At 48.8% G+C, this 19372-nt stretch overlaps 1 protein-coding gene across 10 annotated transcripts in view; it reads right to left on the reverse strand.

The window, feature by feature from the left end:
* TNIP1 (TNFAIP3 interacting protein 1) overlaps positions 1 to 15613 on the reverse strand; it is a 51581-nt gene extending 35968 nt beyond the window's left edge. For 3 of the 10 annotated variants that reach the window (XM_061424065.1, XM_061424070.1, XM_061424067.1), the window contains exon 1: positions 8194 to 8358. The gene's annotated coding sequence lies outside the window, so the exon portion shown is untranslated. Of the gene's footprint in view, positions 1 to 8193; positions 8378 to 15558 lie in introns of those variants that run through there. The other 7 variants (XM_061424069.1, XM_061424068.1, XM_061424064.1 and 4 more) reach the window with 7 other exon arrangements.
* Between the last annotated feature and the right edge of the window lie 3759 nt (positions 15614 to 19372).

Below are 19372 nucleotides of genomic sequence, written 5' to 3' on the forward strand. Positions count from 1 at the left end.
TGCTTATCCAGTCCGCAGGAGAGCCAGGGGACTCTGGTTGACCATCTTTAGTGACCCAGACCAACTTCCTCCCCAAGGAGCACCCCCCGGGGCAGCCAGCACTAACTGCAGTGAAGCTACTCCCAGTTCTGCTTCCACTGCCCCTGCTCTGCCCTCTGGGGTCCTTGAGAATAAGGAACAAGATGCCCCTCTCCTCCATCTCAGCCCTGAGCAGATTCGGAACCTGCAGCACTCAAGAAGCAGACTAGCCCTTGTTCCCTGCACTGTTCTCCGCAGGGACAGGTTTCTGGACCCCTCCCCACCCCGTCCCCTCCACTCCCACCCTATCTGTATCTGACCTTGAAAATGGACAACACTCCAGATGTGGCTTGCCTGACCAAACAGAGGAACTTTCATCTCCACCCTTTTAGGTATTATGTTTCTACTGATGTAGTGAACATTTGCTTTTCTTATACCTGGGTCACCCACGGTAAAGAATGTCCTTTCTCAATTATGTCAACAATCAGGCTCGGTAAAGCAAGTATACTTCAATAAAAATTAATTTTAAAAAATCAGGTTTGTATGGCTGAGATGAAAGTTATCTTGTAAAAAAGTATGCTTGACGAAGTTTCAATTATTTAAAGGGCCAGAGGTAACTCATTCAGTGACCACCTATTTAAGAAGCTAGAAATCTCTGTATCACTGTACAGAGACTGGACAAAGATGCGCACTGACACATGGTTTCTAATAGCAAAAATGGCCTGAACGTTCGTCAAGACGGGGCTAGTTTAATAAACTGTGGTGCATTCATTCAATGGAATAGTACACAGACATCAAAAAGAATGGGCAGCCTGCTTTGCAATGACAGAAAGGCGCCCATAAAATACTGTTAAGTAAAAAAGCAAAGTATTGATGTTTAATAAGGTATTATTTATCCTGTTACACACATTCGTACACACACAACTATGTGTGTGAGTGTATGCGTGTATGTGTGTGTGTGTGTGTGTGTGTGTGTTTAGTTGCTCAGTCGAGTCTGACTCTTTGCAAACCCATGGACTGTAGCCCGCCAGGCTCCTCTGTCTATGGTATTTCCCAGGCAAGAATAATGGAGTGGGTAGCTATTCCCTTCTCCGGGGGATCTTCCCGACCCAGGGATCAAAACCAGGTCTCCTTCATTGCAGCCAGAGAGCTTCACCATTTCACCCACCAAGGGAAGCCCTGTATGTGTGCATAAACATATACATATACAATAAAATCTTACATATGCATAAGAAAAGGTGGAAAGATACACACCAAACCGCTGCTAGTAGTCAGCTCTAGAGAAGGACTTGGGCTAGGGGATTGGAATCAAAGGAAACCTTTATTTTAAAACAGATTTTTTAACTCTTTACAAGAGAAATCTAGCCTGTTCTATTTTTAAAATTGATTTTAAAAAACAGGTGGAAGAGAAGAAGGAGAAAAAAAGACAACTTTCATTTTCTACTTTATACCTTTGGCATCCCTTGAGTTTTTGGAGTTTTTTTTCTCCAATGAGCACATGTTATTTTGTAACTCTTTTAAAGGGGGAGTTGACTTTGTTTTTAAGTTGCTTGACAAAGTCAGAACAATAAGGAAGGGCTATTGTTCTCGCACCAAATGAGGCTGGTTGGCAGAGGGCAGGGATGAGAGCCTCCTTATTATGAATCTGCTTCCTATGCACAGACAGGCTATAGGGACTAGTTCACAAATCAGGAGGGACTTCATCACCTGAACCAAAGAACTTATTCATTAGTAAAATCAATATTTCTATGGTCTTTCTCAATTCTAACAGTCTGTGATGTATATTGTTTCATGATAAATAATTTACATATATGCAGGAAATTCCTGTCCTCTAATTTCATTCTGGGAAATATTTGACCCAAGTGAAATTAATAGAGAAAAAAATGTAGATGACTAGTTATCATATAAAGACTTAAAAAGCAGTGAACAGAATGTTTAAAAAAAAAATCAAGAGGTAAACTCCAGGGTTGAGTTTTCTAGTCAAGGAATTTTGCAGATGAAGAGTTGGCAACTGTAGATTGTTTCAACCTGGAACCTTCCAGAAAGGATCTAGCTTAAGGAAGGTCAAGGCTGGGTCTGAGGCGACAAAGGTGGGAGGAAAAGCACCAGACTTTGGTGTGGGAACAAAGGTGAAGCTTCCCGTCCACTGCCCGTGGGCCCTCCCATGGGGCCTTATACCTGCTTTGCTGGAGAGGAAGCCGAGTCCAGACAGGTGCAGAGCTGGGCTCGAAGTGGCCCAGTTCCCAAGGACCAAGCAGAATGCCCCCTCTTGATCATCAGTCCCCAGCCTGTATTCACCACTGCCAATGCCCCCTAAGAAGGGCTGAGAAGGCAGCCCAGGCACCTCCAGCCTGCTAGCCTTCGCCTCCTCACAGCTCCTGGGATCCACTGGTGCACCTGCGCCGTGCCTAGAAGCCTGGCCTCCCCACCCACCCACCCCCCAACCCAGCAGCTGGCACCACTGACCCAGGAGGAGCCCCTCGCCTATCAGCTATAGGGTCAAAGGGCACTAGGCCAACCCTGGGCCTAAAGGGAAGGGAGACTCAACTGTCCTCCTGTGTACTGGTGCCCCAAATGCCCAAAGCTGGTTCCAACAAAGGCTTTCTCCAACCCTGTAACTTTTCTCCATGGGGGAAGATGACAACTTTTGAGAATTCCCCTCATACCAAATATGGTGAAAAGAGGTTTCTGTGAAACCAGGGTTCAGATCCTGGTACCGCTCCCTCACCAAGTGACCCTGAGCAGACCTCACTTTCCTGGTTTCTTCTCCCCAAGGAAATGCTGTGAGGACCAACGAGGATCCCCAGATCTCCCTGAAGACCTTGAAGGGCTAACCCAACAGGAGCCACAATGGCTAGGAAGGGAATAGCTTCCAGGGACCACCAACCAGATAAAAGCCATAGATGTCCCGTTTCAACAGTGAAGACTGGAAATAAGCTAACGAAGAAGAAAATGAATAAAGACATTGGGGCCACTTCATACCAGTGAATGTTAGTACCATGCTGTTTAGGCACTAAGTCGTGTCTGACTCTTTGTGACCCCATGGACTCTAGTCTTCCAGGCTCCTCTGTCCATGAGACTTTTCAGGCAAGAATGTTGGAGTGGGGTGCCATTTCCTTCTCCTAGGTATCTTCCCAACCCAGGGATCAAATCCACATCTCCTGTTTGACAGGCAGATTCTTTCCCACTGAGCCACTAGGGAAGCCCCTATTAATACTATACAGTTGTGAGAAACAAATAGGCCAGAGCTAGAGATCCAAACAGGAATGAATCTCTCAGGCATAATAAGAAGCAAAACAAGCAAGCTGCAGAAGAACACAGTTGGAAACATTTAAGTAACATCTTAAAACATACAAAACAATATTACATATTGTTTAGGGATGTATATATTTATAATATCAATAAAACTGTAGAGAAATACAAGAGAATAAACTCTAAATTTATAACCCTTGCTACTTCTGGAAGAGTGGGGAAGGAGATGATCAGGGAGAAATTTCAAATGAACAGAATATGTTATTTCTTAATGTGAATGGTGGCTCTCCCAAGTGTCTGCATGTTACTCTCTGCGTCTGAAAGATTCCTTTGCATTTTCTAAAAGTTAATGCTGCCATCTTCAGACCCCTGTTCCTCTTCCCAGAGATTGGGATCAGGGTGGGGGGCTGCACCCCAGAGGCAGAAGTGGGGCTGTGGCAAGACCAGCGTTCCTCAGACCACAGAGATGAAGCTGACCAGGATCATGGTCTGCTAGCCAGCCAAGAGTGGTGTAAGCCTCCTCCACTGTGGGTGGAGACCAAACCAAGGGCCCCTGACTCATGGGACACCCCCACGCCCGCCCTAAAAATACCAGCTCTGACCGCTGAGTAGGACGCCTTGGGTGACATGACTCCTATAGCATCCCCAGCCCTCCCTCACTACCCCCTCCCCCCCACACACACACCCCTGCCTGGGCCACCGGCCTGTCCACCAGCAGGTGCTCAGGGACACAAGGAACAGCCTCAGGGTGAGGTCCCTGGGAAGACAAGAGTTCAGCCCTGCCTGGGGACAGCCTTTGGACAAAAAGCCACCGTTCCTCAGCCCAGTCATCCGTTCCTATCAGAAGAGTGACTGACTGTCCTGGGCTGATCATGGGGGGAGCGCAGATAAAAACTTCCTGCCAGCGGCCAGGCCGTGGTGGCTGTACCTTCCTTCTGGCAACACTTCACAGAGCTGCTGACACTCTCCAAAGAGGAGTAGGATAAAGGAGGGAAGGGCAGGGGGGCAGCAGCAAGAAGCCAGGAGGTGGGGCACAGAAAGGCCTGGCCCAGCAGCAGAACTCAGAAATCGCCGGGGAAGAGAAGGCAGCCCGGTCACTGGGCCACGGCCCTGAGACACCTGTCAGTGCAAGTCCCTCGCTCTCCAGCTGGGACACCAAAGCCGGCCAAGGGAGGGAGACTCGCCCACGGCTGCAGGGGACAGTGGAGACAGAGAGGCGAGGAAACCCGGATCCTCTGTTGGCCAGCTGTCCACTCTTTTTGCCATACATCCTACTCCTCCCTCTCCCCCGCTCCCTCCTCTCCCTCCAAGGGGTCAAGTGAGCCATGAGCAGAGAGGAAAACAAGGGGGCAAGAGAGGAGGTGGGCCTGCCGCAGCGAGCCACCTGTAACAGCACTGGAAGGGGCCGCCCACAGAGCGCTCCCTGATGCTGTGCTGCGGTCCAGGGGAGGCTGGCTCATCCCTGTGGCCCGCCCACGTATACAGTTCCACTGTTCCAAACAGGGATGGAAGGACGTCTGAGATACCACAAAGGACGATCCATCCAGAGAGGACACAGAATGGTCCAGAGGTGGCAGAGGATGAAGGGCAAGTTATGCCCAAGCCTGGAACATCTGACCTTCCTCATCATCTCCTCCTGAAATCCCTTCAACATCCTCAAGATCAGCATTGTTAATAAGACTGAATGAGGCTCAGCAGCCGGCAGCGACGGGTCACTTACACCACACCAGCCCCACGCCAGCCCTGCGCTGAGTGCTTGACAGGCACTGTCTCATTCATGTGCACCCCTCTGGAGGCAGCACTTACGTCACAGAATCTTACAGATGAGGAAGCAGGCGCAGCCCCCGTCCTGGTGTGCTAACTCTAAATCAGGCACGCCACACCATGGGTTCTCAAAGAGCAGCTGGTCTGGCGGCCCCAGCACCGCTGCCACCAGCTGGCTGAGCCGCTATGGGGACGCAGCCCTGCAGTCTGTCTAACAAGCCACCCAGGGGATTCTGATGCATGCTCAGGTTTACCAACCAGCTGCTCTGATCACTTCCCAGTGCTGCCGACGGAGCAGGGAAAAACTGACACTTCTCTGCCTGGCAGTCAAGACTTTAGGGTTTTTCCTAGCCCAGCTGGTCAGCTCCCCCAACCCAGGAGAGCCTTACCCCAAATCCTCTGCCCAGTTTCCTAAGTTCCAGAAGGAGCTCAGGCCTAGCTCTGTACCTCCTCATCTTGGCTGGGACTGGCCTTGAAGTCACTTCCCTACAGAAGCCCCCTGACCACCTGGCACCCCCAAAATTGCATCACACCCCACCCAGACTCAGTGCCAGGCAACTGCTGGCACACTATGCCTTCCAGCTAGCACTCGGGGCACATTTCTGCCCAGTCTACAACATGTTCCTGGAGGACAGAGAACCATGAGCACCATGCCGCTCCACACAGCACCACACCAGAGGACTGGCAGGATCCGTTTCCTGACTATCAGGAGGGAAAAATAATGTTGTGGGAAGCAACTTCTGGCTCTCACCCCAACTCTGCCACTAATTCTCTGGGACATGGGCCTTCCTTCCCATCTCTAGGTCTCAATTTTCTTATCTGTGAAATGCACCATTATTCTAGTTTCTTCTACTCTACTCATCCTTTGAACAAACCCAGCAGTCTTACCCCAGACACTCTTATCTAGTAACAGAAATGCACATGTGAACACTAAAGAGGTCGTTGCTCTCACCCTTTCACTCCAGGAAAAGAGAAAGACAACAAACAAGCAAACACTAAAAATTACTGTTTCCCAGACATATACAGTGTCTCTACACACACTTTCTCATTTGCAGATAAGCACGGTCATTTCAAGGCATGATGAATGTATCAAAAATATATATAATAGTAATATGACAGAAAGTGAAAAAATGAGTTACTTTGCATAGAAAGGTCAGGGAAGGCCCCTCTGAGGAGGTGACATTTGAGCCGAGACTTGACAGATAAGGAAGAACCAGCGTGGAAAGAGCTGGGGAAAGGTGTTCCAGGCAGAAGCAACAATATCCACAAAGGCCTCAAGCAAGAATAAACTTGCCATGTTGAACGTGGAGAAAAAAGCAGGCTGCTGTGGTTAAATCACAGTGAGTGTGAGAGTAAAACAGTACCCAGGAGCACCCAGAGAGGGAGGCCAATAGCCAACCTCTTACAATTCTGAGGTGTTCAAATCAGGTCGGCCAACCCAACCCAGGACATCCGGGCCCAAGTCACAGGCAGGACTGGGGGGTAAGGGTATGAGTCAGACCCCATGGCTTCCTGGGGCCCCAAAGGCCCTGGTGTGGGAATAAGGGCAGGCAGCAACCCTCAGCAGGAGTCCCATGCCATACCCACGGATGCCCATGGGTGGGGGAAACAGATTCACCTAAGTATGTAGAACACAGGACACTCAGGGCTGCTGTCTCCAGAGGGACATGATCAGGTGCTTCCATGAAGTGCCAGACCCTGATCATATTATTTTTCCAGGACACAGCCAGGATAGTGGAAAGGAAATAGTGCTCAGGGTTCAAGGCTTACTAGTATCGGGCAAGTCTTAACCTTTTGGGGACTCCGTTTCCTCATCTGAAAATTAAGGCTACTAAGAGTGACTCTCTCCGAGGGTTGTTGAAAGCTTAAAAGAGATACTAAACGTAAAGCACTGTGCCTGGCACATGGTAAGTGCTGATAAATGTAAGCTGTTACTATCACCATTATTGGTTTTTCACTACTTTAGTTCTCTCTGCTGTAAAACAAGGATATTAATACATCATAGGATTGCTATGAGCCTGTGCTAATAAATATTCCAGCCTCCTAATGCAGTATACATTGTCAGGAATGGGGAAAAAAAAAAAGAGACAGTTCTCTTTCCGGATCTCTCATCAGGTGCTGAATTCCCCTCTACCATACCACATTGTTTGGAAAATGAGTAAGAGCTGATTAAATTACATTTTGACAATACTGTGAAATAAAAATGATGCATTAGGAATCCACAGATTTCTCTGTACTGTCATTCTGCAAGGGGGTGGGGATAAACATTGCTGATTTTTCTGCATCACCCATAAAAGTCCCCCCTCAACCAAAACAGTCTCACGCAGTCGCACAAAATTCCCACCCACAAAATTCCCATACAATTAATGAATGTATAATACAATCACTTTCATGTACACACAACCTCGCGCTCTCCTGCAGATAAATATTCTACAGCGCAAAACTCACACATGTAGAAACTCCACACCCAAAAATCCCTCCCCCAAACTCACTACAGCTGCCCTGCAAATGCACCCAAATGTTGCCTCCAACAGAGGGCAAAATATTTTCAACAGAAACAGTAAGTACAGAACGAAATCTGGAATCAAACGCTAGAGTTCAAATCCTAATTGTGCAACTCTCTAACTGTATGACCCCAATCTCCAAATGCCTCAGTTTCCTAAACTGTAAAATACGGATAATAATAATCAAATTCACTTTGAGGGTGACAGTGACAAATGAGTTTAATACATGTAACGAGTTAAAATCAGCACTTGGAAAGCGCCCAATGAGCTATTTTCCTCTTCATTACGTGTGCACACTGCTTCCAAAACTGGTCTCCCATACTGTAAACAGATCCACGCCCGCACACACACGCACACACACACCCCGACGGTCTGCACGCCTTGCACACGGACTGCACGCTGGTCCCAGACACGGTCGCCCACTCAGTGCGCACGCGCGCCCACCACCCTCCGCGCGGGTCAGGGATTCCCCATTCGGCCGGACCTCGCCACCCTCGGAGGCGCCGCGTGCCTCGAGGCTAGCCCTTGAGCCAAGAAGCCAGGCCACCAGGCCGGGCCTGACCTCCCCGCGCCACGCCCGGTCACTGCCGAGACTCGGAACGGCCGGGTCTCGGGTTCCCTTCCGTTCCATTCCCGCTCCGCCCAACTGGCTTACCTGAGGGTGGGGACCCTGAGAGACAGCGCCCCGTTCTCGGCGTCCAGTCCCGAGTCCAGAGACAGGGTAGAGGCCCGCGCCAGGCTCTGGCCTCACAGCACTCAGCAGGATCCCAGCTCCTGGCTGGGGGACCTGGCCAGGGACTAGGAAGTGCTGGGGGCCGGGCCGCCCCACCCCTGGGAAAGTCCCCAGCGATTGACAGGCCGCTTGCCCAATCACGCGGCGCCGTCTGGGCTGGCCCGCAGCCGCCGGGGTGGGACGCAGCGAAGTAAACAGCAGCCACCGGAGGTCAGGGGGCCGGAGACAGTCTGCAGATTGGCCGCAAGAGTCCCGTCCCGCAGGCCGGCCCCTAGGTAGCCTCCGGGCCACCCCTCGCGGCACTCCCAGCTGCGGAAACTCCGGGCGCCAGAAAGGGGCCACCCCGAAAGCCGGAATTTCAGAGCAGAGAGGAGCCGCAGAGACCACCCACCCCTTCCTTGGGCCGAGGGGCACGCGGACCAGAGCGCGGGGAGGGGATTTGCCAAAAGGCAGTAAGCATTTGTAGCTGAGCCAAAGCTAGAGCTCCGGGTCCTAGAGTGCGGTCCAGGGCGATCCCGAGACTTCTTACAGAGCTCACGGAAATTCTGAGCTGAAAGTACCCTTAAAGAATCTTATTGTCACAGTTGACGTTTTTTGCGCCCTTACTGCTCCAGACTTGGTAAGCTTTATTTAATTTGCTCAGCCACCCTAGTGAGATGGTTTTCTATCCCCAGCCCCCACTTTTATTTTTAACCATAAATTAAGATACAAGGGACAGGGAGATTAGAAGACCTCAGTAAGTGGCTGAACGAAAATTCAAACCCAAGTGGGCAAATCCGGAGCCCACCTCCTACCGTCTACCTATACCTGGGTCAGATCATGCAGACAGGTTGTGAGAGTCCCCAGACCTGGCAGGAGCAGTAACATGGTGAAGGTTGGGAACACTTGTTTTTTTAAGCCCATCATTTTATTTAAAAGAGGGTAGGAGGGAGGAGGGTTCAGGATGGGGAACACATGTATACCTGTGGCGGATTCATTTTGATATTTGGCAAAACTAATACAATTATGTAAAGTTTAAAAATAAAATAAAATTAGAAAAAAGAAAAGACGGTAAATTTTAATTTCAAAAAGTGGAAGGGCCTGGACTTCCCTGGCAGTCCAATGGTTAAGACTCAGAGCTTCCATTGCAGGGGGCACAGGTTCCATCCCTGGTAGGGGAATTGAGATCTCACACACTGGCCAAAAAAAAAATTTTTTTAAGTAAAATTAAAAAAAAAAAAAAAGTGGAAAGGCCTTGTAATAAAGAACAGCTTGGATAAAGAACAGCTTTATAACAGGAATAAAGAACAGCTCTTTAAATTGAGGTAATACAGCTTTATGAAAAACTTATTCTAAAAGATTCATTTCACTGGAACTATAGAAAATTTAGTGATTGACAGGCCCTCATCCTCGGAAAGGATCTGGGGACCTATTCCATACAGGCCCTCATTTTACAGGAAAACTCTGTAAATTAACTGTGACTGTACATGAACACACACACACACACACCCCTACCCAAGTACTCTCAGGCTTTGTGACATCCTGTGATGCTTTTAGTTACTTCAAAGGGGTTATCAAATTCTCAAAACAATATTAATTCTAGTTCATCTTAATTGCAAAAATAAATTGAAGACAGGGAGGGAGAGAGGGATGTGAACACCAAACAAAGCACCATTGAGTGAGACCAATTCGGAAGGGTACTGGGAGATTACGGTCTTGGGCTGATTCATACTGCAGCTCTCAGGCATCCCCTCGCCCATTAGGATCCCCCAGTCTAGTTTTTGTTCTGCTCTTGTCTGTAATTCCCAATTTGCCTCTTCCTAAAAGGCAACTTGGGTTGGGCAACCCAAGTCTTCTCATGAACACTGAAATTTACTTTAAAAAATGAAGAGTCTCCAATTATTTGCGTCTTGTTTCCAAACTACTTCAGCTGTTTTTCTAAATGTCTGACCTTAGAGAATTAGGTGAATTGTTTCATTCCACAAAGTGCAGGATGACTCCTAGAGGTGGGCTTGTTAGACAGTGCTCTAGAATGGCATAAAAAGGTCACACAGTCATCTTTTTGCCTGATTCCCTACTTTTGGATAATTTTTCTTAACATTTACAATGTGTGAGAAGAGTCATCTCTTCAAAGTGATGACTACATGCCGGGAGCCAGCATGGGAGTCCCCACCCCATGACAAGGCTTGTGGGAGAGATCTGGTGGGCACAGCAAGCCAGAACTCAAGGGGTGCCCCTCTGAGCCTGCCTGAGCGTCTACCCCAAAAACCTGAGCCTGTCTCTTTTACTGCTTCATGACTTCCACCAACTCCTCTGACAGTCATGAGGGGCTATCCCCAACCACTCTTATCTATAAGAAAGCAATTTAGAGCTCTAGTTTATAAGTCTCCAGGGTATAATAAGGTGTGTTCCAATTGTGATCCCCTCAGAAAGCCTTCTAACCAACCTAACAGGTTTCCGGACTCCTACAGCTATGGATGTGATTGTTTACGGCCTCCCAGCCATATGAGGCACAAGGAGACTTAGTTATTCTAACAATGCAGAGCCTCTCGGGGAGTTAGAAATTGTTAAAATAGAACTAATAGAAGAAATCTTTATCGAGTAAATGCCTGCTGCCAAGTTTCCATATTTCTCACCCACTGTGTTCCTGGGAGTGTATTGATTAATATAGTTGATATATAAGAAATATAAGTAGAAGCTCTAATGTTAATAATAACCTTAGACCCCTAAGCTAATAAATTCTTCCCTTAATTACCCCCACAGCACCCTTGCCCTATAGGAATGCAACTCTGTTTAGTGCTTTCGGGGAGTAGTACTAAACTCTAAGAAAAGTCACCTTTGGAGAAAATAAGTTTTTCTGGTTGACTAATTCTTATCAGAAGAAAAATGTTAGCAGGTCTCCTGACCAGAAGATGATGTAAATCACCCAAAGCCTTTGTATTTGCGATAATGATTAAGGTCTGCTGACCTTACATGACTTTGCATCCCCCATTATCTTCTATGTACAACTTGAGGTATAAAAGTCCCTGCTAAAAATAAAGCTACAGGCTTTGCTCACCGAAGTTTGGTCTCCCCATGTCGTTCTTTCTCTTTCCTTTTCCTTTTCAGGCTGATTTCCCTGGAGCGCAGAGGCCCTCTGTGTTCACTTTCCTGCCTGGGCTTCTAAGACCCACTCGAGAAGGTGCCTAAGGTGGGGCACCTTTCGCGATTCGAGAGGGTGCCTGCGGCCTATGTGAACAGAGCAAGTCCCGTGCTGGGGCTTTATTGGCTTTCTGCGTAAAGCAAGGAATATCAGCCTCTTTTCTCTCCTCTGTTTCCTTAACTGAGAAATTCTTTCCTTATCTCTTTCTCTATTTCTTTAAATCGCCAATGCCGTCCTCCTGAGGGAATCCCTGAATCCAACCGGGGCTGGACCCCGGTAACTACACTCACCCCTTTCGTCCTTTCCAGTCTGACTATCAAACATTCCACCATGTTAAAGGCCATAGGAATATTGATCATAATCCCCTCTTTGGCAGATCAGTAAACTGAGTCTTCCATGTAATAAAAGCAGGGGTCCCACATCTTCAGAATCTAATGCCTAATGATCTGAAGTGGAGCTGATGTAATAATAATAGAAATAAATGTAACACTCTTGAATCATCCCAAAACCATGCCTTCTACCCCAGTCCATGGAAAAACTGTCTTCCACGAATCCCGTTCTTGGTGCCAAAGAGGTTGGGGACTGATGTAGTAAGGATTGACTTAAGGCCACACACATTGAGTGATATAACCAGGGTTGAAACCCAGGACCTTGGCTCCAAGTCATATATACTCTTTCCACTGCATTATGTGCCCTAATTTTTCTTACTTTCTTACAGAAACTCAACACTCATGATGATCACAGACTATGGACCTAACTAATGGGCTTGTAACCACTCAAACACTGATTTCCTGGGTGGCCTCTCTAAGCCTCTGTTCCTCTCTAAAAAGTGGAGATGTGATTACCTACCCCTTAGGTGATCATGATAAATGAGATCATATAAGTCAAGCCCAGAGCTTGGCACACAGTAGGCATTCAAGAAAAGATAGTGGTTTATAGATGTGAATCACATGCATTGAGTAGAACTTCAGTGTTAAACCCAGGAATGCAGCCTCCCTAGGTTCCATCCCACTATCCACAAACTCTATGGGACCCTTAACTCTGAGGGCTCGGTGGGATGAGAGACAGGCCCCCTAGATTGGTACCCTCTGCTCCCTCCAGACCTGAAAGGAACTTGCCAAACTGGGAAGCTGAGTCTGACACTGAGAACCGAGTGACTCAGGCCACTGGGAACCTCTTGCTCTTCCAGAGTGAGGACAGGCACCTACGCAAAACCCCACCTGGGAGGAGAATCAAAAGACCTGTGTGTGGTTTCATTTTGTTTTGTTTCAAGGCATGCAGTGACCCAGTCTCCTTTCTACCACCAGCCCCTTTCTATCACCTCCATCAAGGCTGCTCCAAAGTCACACCTAAATCCACGTTTGAGAGAAATAAAATACATGCCCAAAACTATCAACCTGTGAGTGGTTAAGCTCTAAATCAAGTGCCTAAAGAGGAGTGAAGGCTGAGTATTAAAGACACGAGGAGGTTAACATCAATGAAATATTTGCTGAGTGCTAGGTCTGCACTTTCACATAATGTATCTCCCAACCAGACTCTGAGGTCAGAACCATTATAACCCCCACTTCACAGATGAAACCGGGGCTCTGAGGTGTTAGGTGGCTTCTACTGCCACAAGTCACTGGAACATGAAGATTCTGGCTCTTAAAGTCTTAACACTCTTGAGCATTAGGCTGTAGAGTCTTGCCAGCTTGCAGGGCACAGCACTCAACATGCCAGTCCTTAAAGGGTCCTGAGAAGGGGCCCTTTTCTATAGGGATGAAACCAGTGCCTGAGGGCCAGCATGGGCCAGGGACTTGTCAGAAGTCTTACAGCAAGTTTGGAATAGTACGTAAGTCTCCTGCTGCCAGAGCGATGCTATTTCCACACCTCAGTGATGGGAACAGAGCTGCTAAAGCAAGCAGCACCTGCCTCACTCCTGGAGGCTAATTAATGAGTCAGAGCCTTGGATAGGAGTGATGAGCAACCAATGAACTAAAAAAACATCAGTCCTGGGTCCGGGTACCTCTTTAGATCCAGTCCCACGTCTCCATAGCTTGGGGACAATCTCAGGAATGGAAAACCCTGTGATAGATTCTAGGTGCTTTTTGGTGTTGGGTGTGTGCGTATGAGAGGGAGATTTCAGTGATAAGTGAGAAATGCATGTCAAGCGCATGGTGTCAGCTGTAGTCATATGAGGTGATCATATTTGGGAGTAAAGACTAAATCAGTGAGCAGAATCTATGGCCCCTGCTTCCCACCCTCAGCCTGAAAAGGTGTTTTTAATTCTGTTTATTTCCCAAATAACCACATGAGAGGATGGATACGATGGTGCTAAGAAAGCCATAACTTTGCACATATACTCAGCACTTTAAGATGAGTTAAACCATTTCATAGTCACAGTTTGCTGCACTTTCAAGAGGCATGTCACGCAAGGGTGAGAAGGTGGGTGCTGGGGTTACACAGACCTGGCACTTCCACCTCGTGAGGACTCTCCCCCAGGGTCCTCATCAATAACAGGAAGGTTAGAACAGTGCACGGAGTAGAAAGACTGGAACACCACAGAGCGTGACATCAGAGAGAGGCGACAATGATAATCATGACCCAGTCCACAGGGCGGGCAGGGATCGTTCCTCTCCTTCCAGTGAGGACCTCAGAGCCCAGAGCTGTGGAGGAACTTGCCGTAGACCGCACAAAATTTCTCGGAAACAAGGCATTTCTCCAGACTGTTCCTCCAGTGTCTTTCCTATTTTTCTTTTTTGTTCCAACTGTTTCCACTGCATCCCTGGGCCTGCCTTTTACTCTGTGTTTTCTGGGCACTGCTGGAGGAGAAGCAAGGGCAAAGTGACACTGCGGGGAATTCCCAGCCGTGGCCTGTAGCAGATGTGGCCAAGCCAGGCCCCTCCCACAGTTCCTAGGAGCCCCAGGCCTCCCTTCCTCCAGGCTCTCTCGCTCTGGCCTCCCGTATCTGCAGCTCAGAATGTCAAGTGGATCTGGGTTTGGAGCCAATCTTGCCCCTTGTCAGTCTCCTGGAAGTTGGCAAAGGTCAGCCAGGCTCCTCCCAGCCCCTGAAGGAAGCAGACCCGAGGGAACCAGAGCATTTCCTAATCCTGGGAAGCCCTGACAGGGCCCTGAGAACAATCCTCCTTCAGCCTCACCCCAAGGCCTCTGCTATGCACCCTCTTCTGGGCCACTCCCACTTCTCCCTTCATTCTTCTCCAGCCCAGAAGCCACTGTGACAGTGACTTGGCCTCCACTCCTTGCCCCTCCTAGCCAGGGACTTCCCTGGGCTGGGCCTCTGACCGGCTCTGGAAAATCTGGACTGTTTGTGATCAAAGAGGAGGCTGCATCACCACTGTCTGCCAGCCGTCACCCACACCTACTGCCTTGGGGTCTCTCTGTTACGAGCTCAGCCATAGAAAGGGCCAGCTGGCCCCGGAGGAGAGCAGGTGGGGGAGCCCCCTGCAGGCCCTTTTGCCCCCTGTTAAGGAGGGCACCAGCCTTCCACCGTGTTCCCAAGGGAGGCAGGGCAGACTCCCACCAGACTCTCTTCCTGTCTAGCTTTAGATCACTGAAGTGCCTCACACACGCCCACATACCCTCAAAAACTCACCGACACACAATCATATAATGACCCAGACATTCAGAGACACATTCACACAAATACATAAACATGCTCACACGCGCTGCCTCACACGGTCATCCACATAAGCATCTTGGAGATCTGACACACGCTCCTGAACATAGACACACATTCTTACCCCTGCTCGTGCACACACACACACACACACACACACACACACACACACAGACACCTGCCTTCATACTTATGAACCTGCTCCCTTCTCTTGGGAAAAGGATAAGACAAAAGCAGATCTTTCTTTTCCTTCCCTTTGGAAAAACTGCTGGCGACTAGAGAGAAAATGACTGGCTGAGAAGGCAAGGAGAGGAAGGCAGGAAGAGGAAATAAGAAATGGAGGGAGAGAGGCAAGAAGAGAATGAGGGCAGGCCAGGAGGTAGAGGTGCAGAGCCCAGAGCCCGGGGTCAGGGCAGCCACAGACACTAGCTGGCAGAAAAACCGGGCGCCAGGTGGCTTGTGGCCCAGAGCCAGAGGGTCTGGTGGCCCCACAGCCTTGTGTGGTGAACCTTGGCCCGTCCTGGCTTACCACCCTGGGCAGGTCACTCACCTGGGGAAGGGCAGGAGAAGATGATAGGGTCTATGCAGCGGGGGCTGCCGCCTGAGAAGGCGCCTCGGCTCACTGTGCTTCTGCAGGAAGGGGAGCTGGGCCGGGCTGACTTTTAGGCAGGAGGGGAATTCCCCGAGATGGAGGCGAAGGCAGCCCCACAAACTCAGCTGAGGCCCCATCCCGCCCCCTGGCAGAGCACAGGGCCCTCCTTTGTCAGTTCCCCACCTGTCACTTCCCAGACTGGCTGTCACTTGCTGTGAATTCCAGGGTGGGGAGGGGGCTCCGGGGGAGTGCCGGAAGCCTGATGATTCTGTGGCTGGGCCAGGAACAAGCATGGGGGCAGAGGCCACCGGGCTGGCCCACCCCGCCCCACCCCTGGGTTCTCCCAAGGATCTCAGTCTCTTCCTTTGCCTAAAATGGGGGATTCCAGTGCCCAGGGTCCTGAGGAAATCACCAGACACTCGACCCACATCCTCCTACCCACCCCCCAGCTCCCATCATCCCATCTGTTTCCACTCAGTTTCTGTGGCTTCTCCACAGGGAAGGGAAAAGCCCACTCCTTCCCTCTGGGCTGGATCTCACTGGGATGCTAAGTGGGGCCTTAGAGATCTACCCACTGATGAGCAGCCCAGCTCTGCACTCAGTCATGAGACTCACTTCCCCATCTTGAGCCTCAGTGATCCTCTGCTATAAAACAGGATAATGAGTCCTGCTTTGCCAGCCTCCTGCAATGGTAATTAAAATGAGAGTTTACAGACATTCTTTGTAAACTGTTGACTACTTTACAAACACCACCCTTATGACAGAAAGTGAAGAAAAACTAAAGAGTCTCTTGATGAAAGTGAAAGAGAAGAGTGAAAAAGTTGGCTTAAAACTCAACATGCAGAAAACTAAGATCATGGCATCCGGTCCCATCACTTCATGGCAAATAGATGGGGAAACAATGGAAACAGTGACAGAGTTTATTTTGGGGGGCTCCAAAATCCCTGCAGATGGTGACTGCAGCCATGAAATTAAAAGATGCTTGCTCCTTGGAAGAAAAGATATGACCGACCTAGATAGCATATTAAAAAGCAGAGACATTACTTGGCCAACAAAGGTCTGTCTAGTCAAAGCTCTGGTTTTTCCAGTAGTCATGTATGGATATGAGAGTTGAACTATAAAGAAAACTGAGCACTGAAGAATTGATGCTTTTGAACTGTGGTTTTGGAGAAGACTCTTGAGAGTCTCTTGGATTACAAGGAGATCCAACCAGTCAATCCTAAAGGAAATCAGTCCTGAATATTCATTGGAAGGACCGATGCTGAAGCTGAAACTCCAATACTTTGGCCACCTGATGCAAAGAACCGACTCATTGGAAAAGACCCTGATGCTGGGAAAGATTGAAGGCGGGAGGAGAAGGGGATGACAGAGGATGAGATGGCTGGATGGCATCACTGACTCTATGGACATGATTTTGAGTAAGTTCCAGGAGTTGGTGATGGACAGGGAAGCCTGGTGTGCTGAAGTCCATGGGGTCTCAAGGAACTGGACATGACTGAACTGAACTTTACAAACAGAACGTCTCAGCTAATTATCTACTGAAAAGATGCCTGAGTGGGGGGATATTTGGGGACTGTCTGGATGAACTGACTTTTCTCCAAGTTCTGGAGTTTCTTCATTCTTACACAATATTCTAGACCACTGAAGACATAGGAATGGACAAGTCAGACCCACTTCCTGCCCACTCAGAGCTCACAGACTCTGGGCTGGCTGCCCTGTCCAGTACAATTGCCATTAACCATGCATGGCTGTTTAAATATAAATTAGTTGAAATTAATAAAATTAATAATTCAGTTCCTGCAATGTAGCACCAGCCACATTGCAGGTGTTCAGTAGCCATATGTGGCCCCCACCTTAGACTGCACACGTATAGAACATTTCCATCATCGTACAAAGTTCTACTGGATAGCACTGCTCTAGGGGCTGTAGGCAAATTAATAGGTAATTACAGTCAAGTGTGGTAGAGATGTATGTTGACAGGAGAAATACAGGGAGCTATAGGAGCCTGGACAGTGGAGCATCTGGTCAGGATTTGGCATCTGGGAGGTCTTCTCAAAGGAAGGGACACCTTGGCTGAGACCTAGAAGTAGCCAAGCAAGAGTATAAGGAAGGGTATTCTCAGCAAAGAGAACAGAATATGCAAAGAGAAGAAAGAGAGTACCTTCAGGGAACTGAAAATTGTTCACTCTCAGTGGAGTGAACCATTGTTGAAACCATGGAATCTGAAGCATGCAAGGGGGATGTCACAGAGGTGGGTCTGGAGAAACACACAGGGCTGGATATCAGGGGGCCATGTCAGCCCTGGGAAGGGCACGGGGAGATGGGGGACAGGGTGTGATGGAGTGGAGAGTCCACTGACTCTGATCCTCTACTGCTTCTGTGCCACTCAGATTGGGACTGCCCAGGGAATGCCAGAGAGAACTCCTGGCCCAACAGCCTCACTTTATAGACGTGGAAGTAAAGAACAGACAAGGGGAAGTGATTTTCCATGTGAGTAAATCGAGGGACTTCCTGACTCCTAGTCCAGGACTCTTTCCCATACCACACTCAGGCTCCCACTTGCACAGGCCACGTTTTAAATATTTCAATAGCCACAGGTGGCAAGCCGCTACACTGACGAACCTCACAGAAAGTTCTACAGAATGAATGACACCAGTCCCTGAGCTAGGCTAGGCGCAAAGGATAATACGCTTCTTTGAACATGAACTCTTTTCTCTTTGGGGAATAAAAATATACATTCTCACGCCCTTGCTGTCAGATGCTCCATCTTTTCCCTCTGATACCAGATGCCAAGGCCTCCCTTACGTCCCCAACAGCTCAGGAACAAGCATTTGGGATGATGGCAGGACTCAGCATCAGGGAGAGAGATCTCCCTCGTGGCCCCCTTTATGAAGCCTGCTAGCGGCCCCGCATAAATCCCCTGAGTCAGCCAGAGCCTTCTGGGAACTTAGAGAATGTCCCTTCATCAAGGAAACGGAGTTTCAGATTCCTCATCAGGAGATTGTATAATCCGCCCTGATTCCTAGATTCTGATACTTCCCCGCTACATGGGATGTCCTCTCCGAGGCCACAAAAATCATAGATCCTCTATGAATTTGCCCACCCAGGACTGGTTGGAGGGAACTTAAAGAGCTAACAAGGCTCAAGGAGCTAGACCCACCTGAGCTGGAATCTCCAATTTGAACACTTGGTTTTCACACCCTGTGGGAAGATTAGCTCTTGGCTTTCCCTGCTGAAATGCTGAAAGCAATCAGCTCCTCTCACCTTCTCTTCCCCATCTTCCTTCTTCCAGCTGTAGATATCCTGAAATTGCCTTCTCTGTTTGGGTTAAGGGATAGACATTAAGGAAGAAGAGGCCCTGGGACTGGGCATCAGAAGACTTGAGTTTGAGTCGTGGCTCTGCTATGTGGCTTTGGGCAAATTCCATCACCTCTCTGGTCCTCAGCTTCCCCTTTCATAACAGGAAGGAATCAGATAGATGATCACTAAGGGATCTTCCATTCTGATACTGTAAAGAAAGCTTAAAGTTCAGAGGAAGAAGAAATCAGAGCAGGCCAAGATAGTCAGGAAATAATAACACTAATTGCTAATACTTCAGATTAATGTGTACAGGCATGGTACTGCTGCTGCTGCTAAATCGGTTCAGTCGTGTCCAACTCTGTGTGACCCCATAGACAGCAGCCCACCAGGCTCCCCCGTCCCTGGGATTCTCCAGGCAAGAGCACTGGAGTGGGTTGCCATTTCCTTCTCCAATGCATGAAAGTGAAAAGTG

The sequence above is a fragment of the Bos javanicus genome, chromosome 7, assembly GCF_032452875.1.
Source record: "Bos javanicus breed banteng chromosome 7, ARS-OSU_banteng_1.0, whole genome shotgun sequence".
In the NCBI taxonomy this organism is placed as follows: domain Eukaryota; kingdom Metazoa; phylum Chordata; class Mammalia; order Artiodactyla; family Bovidae; genus Bos; species Bos javanicus.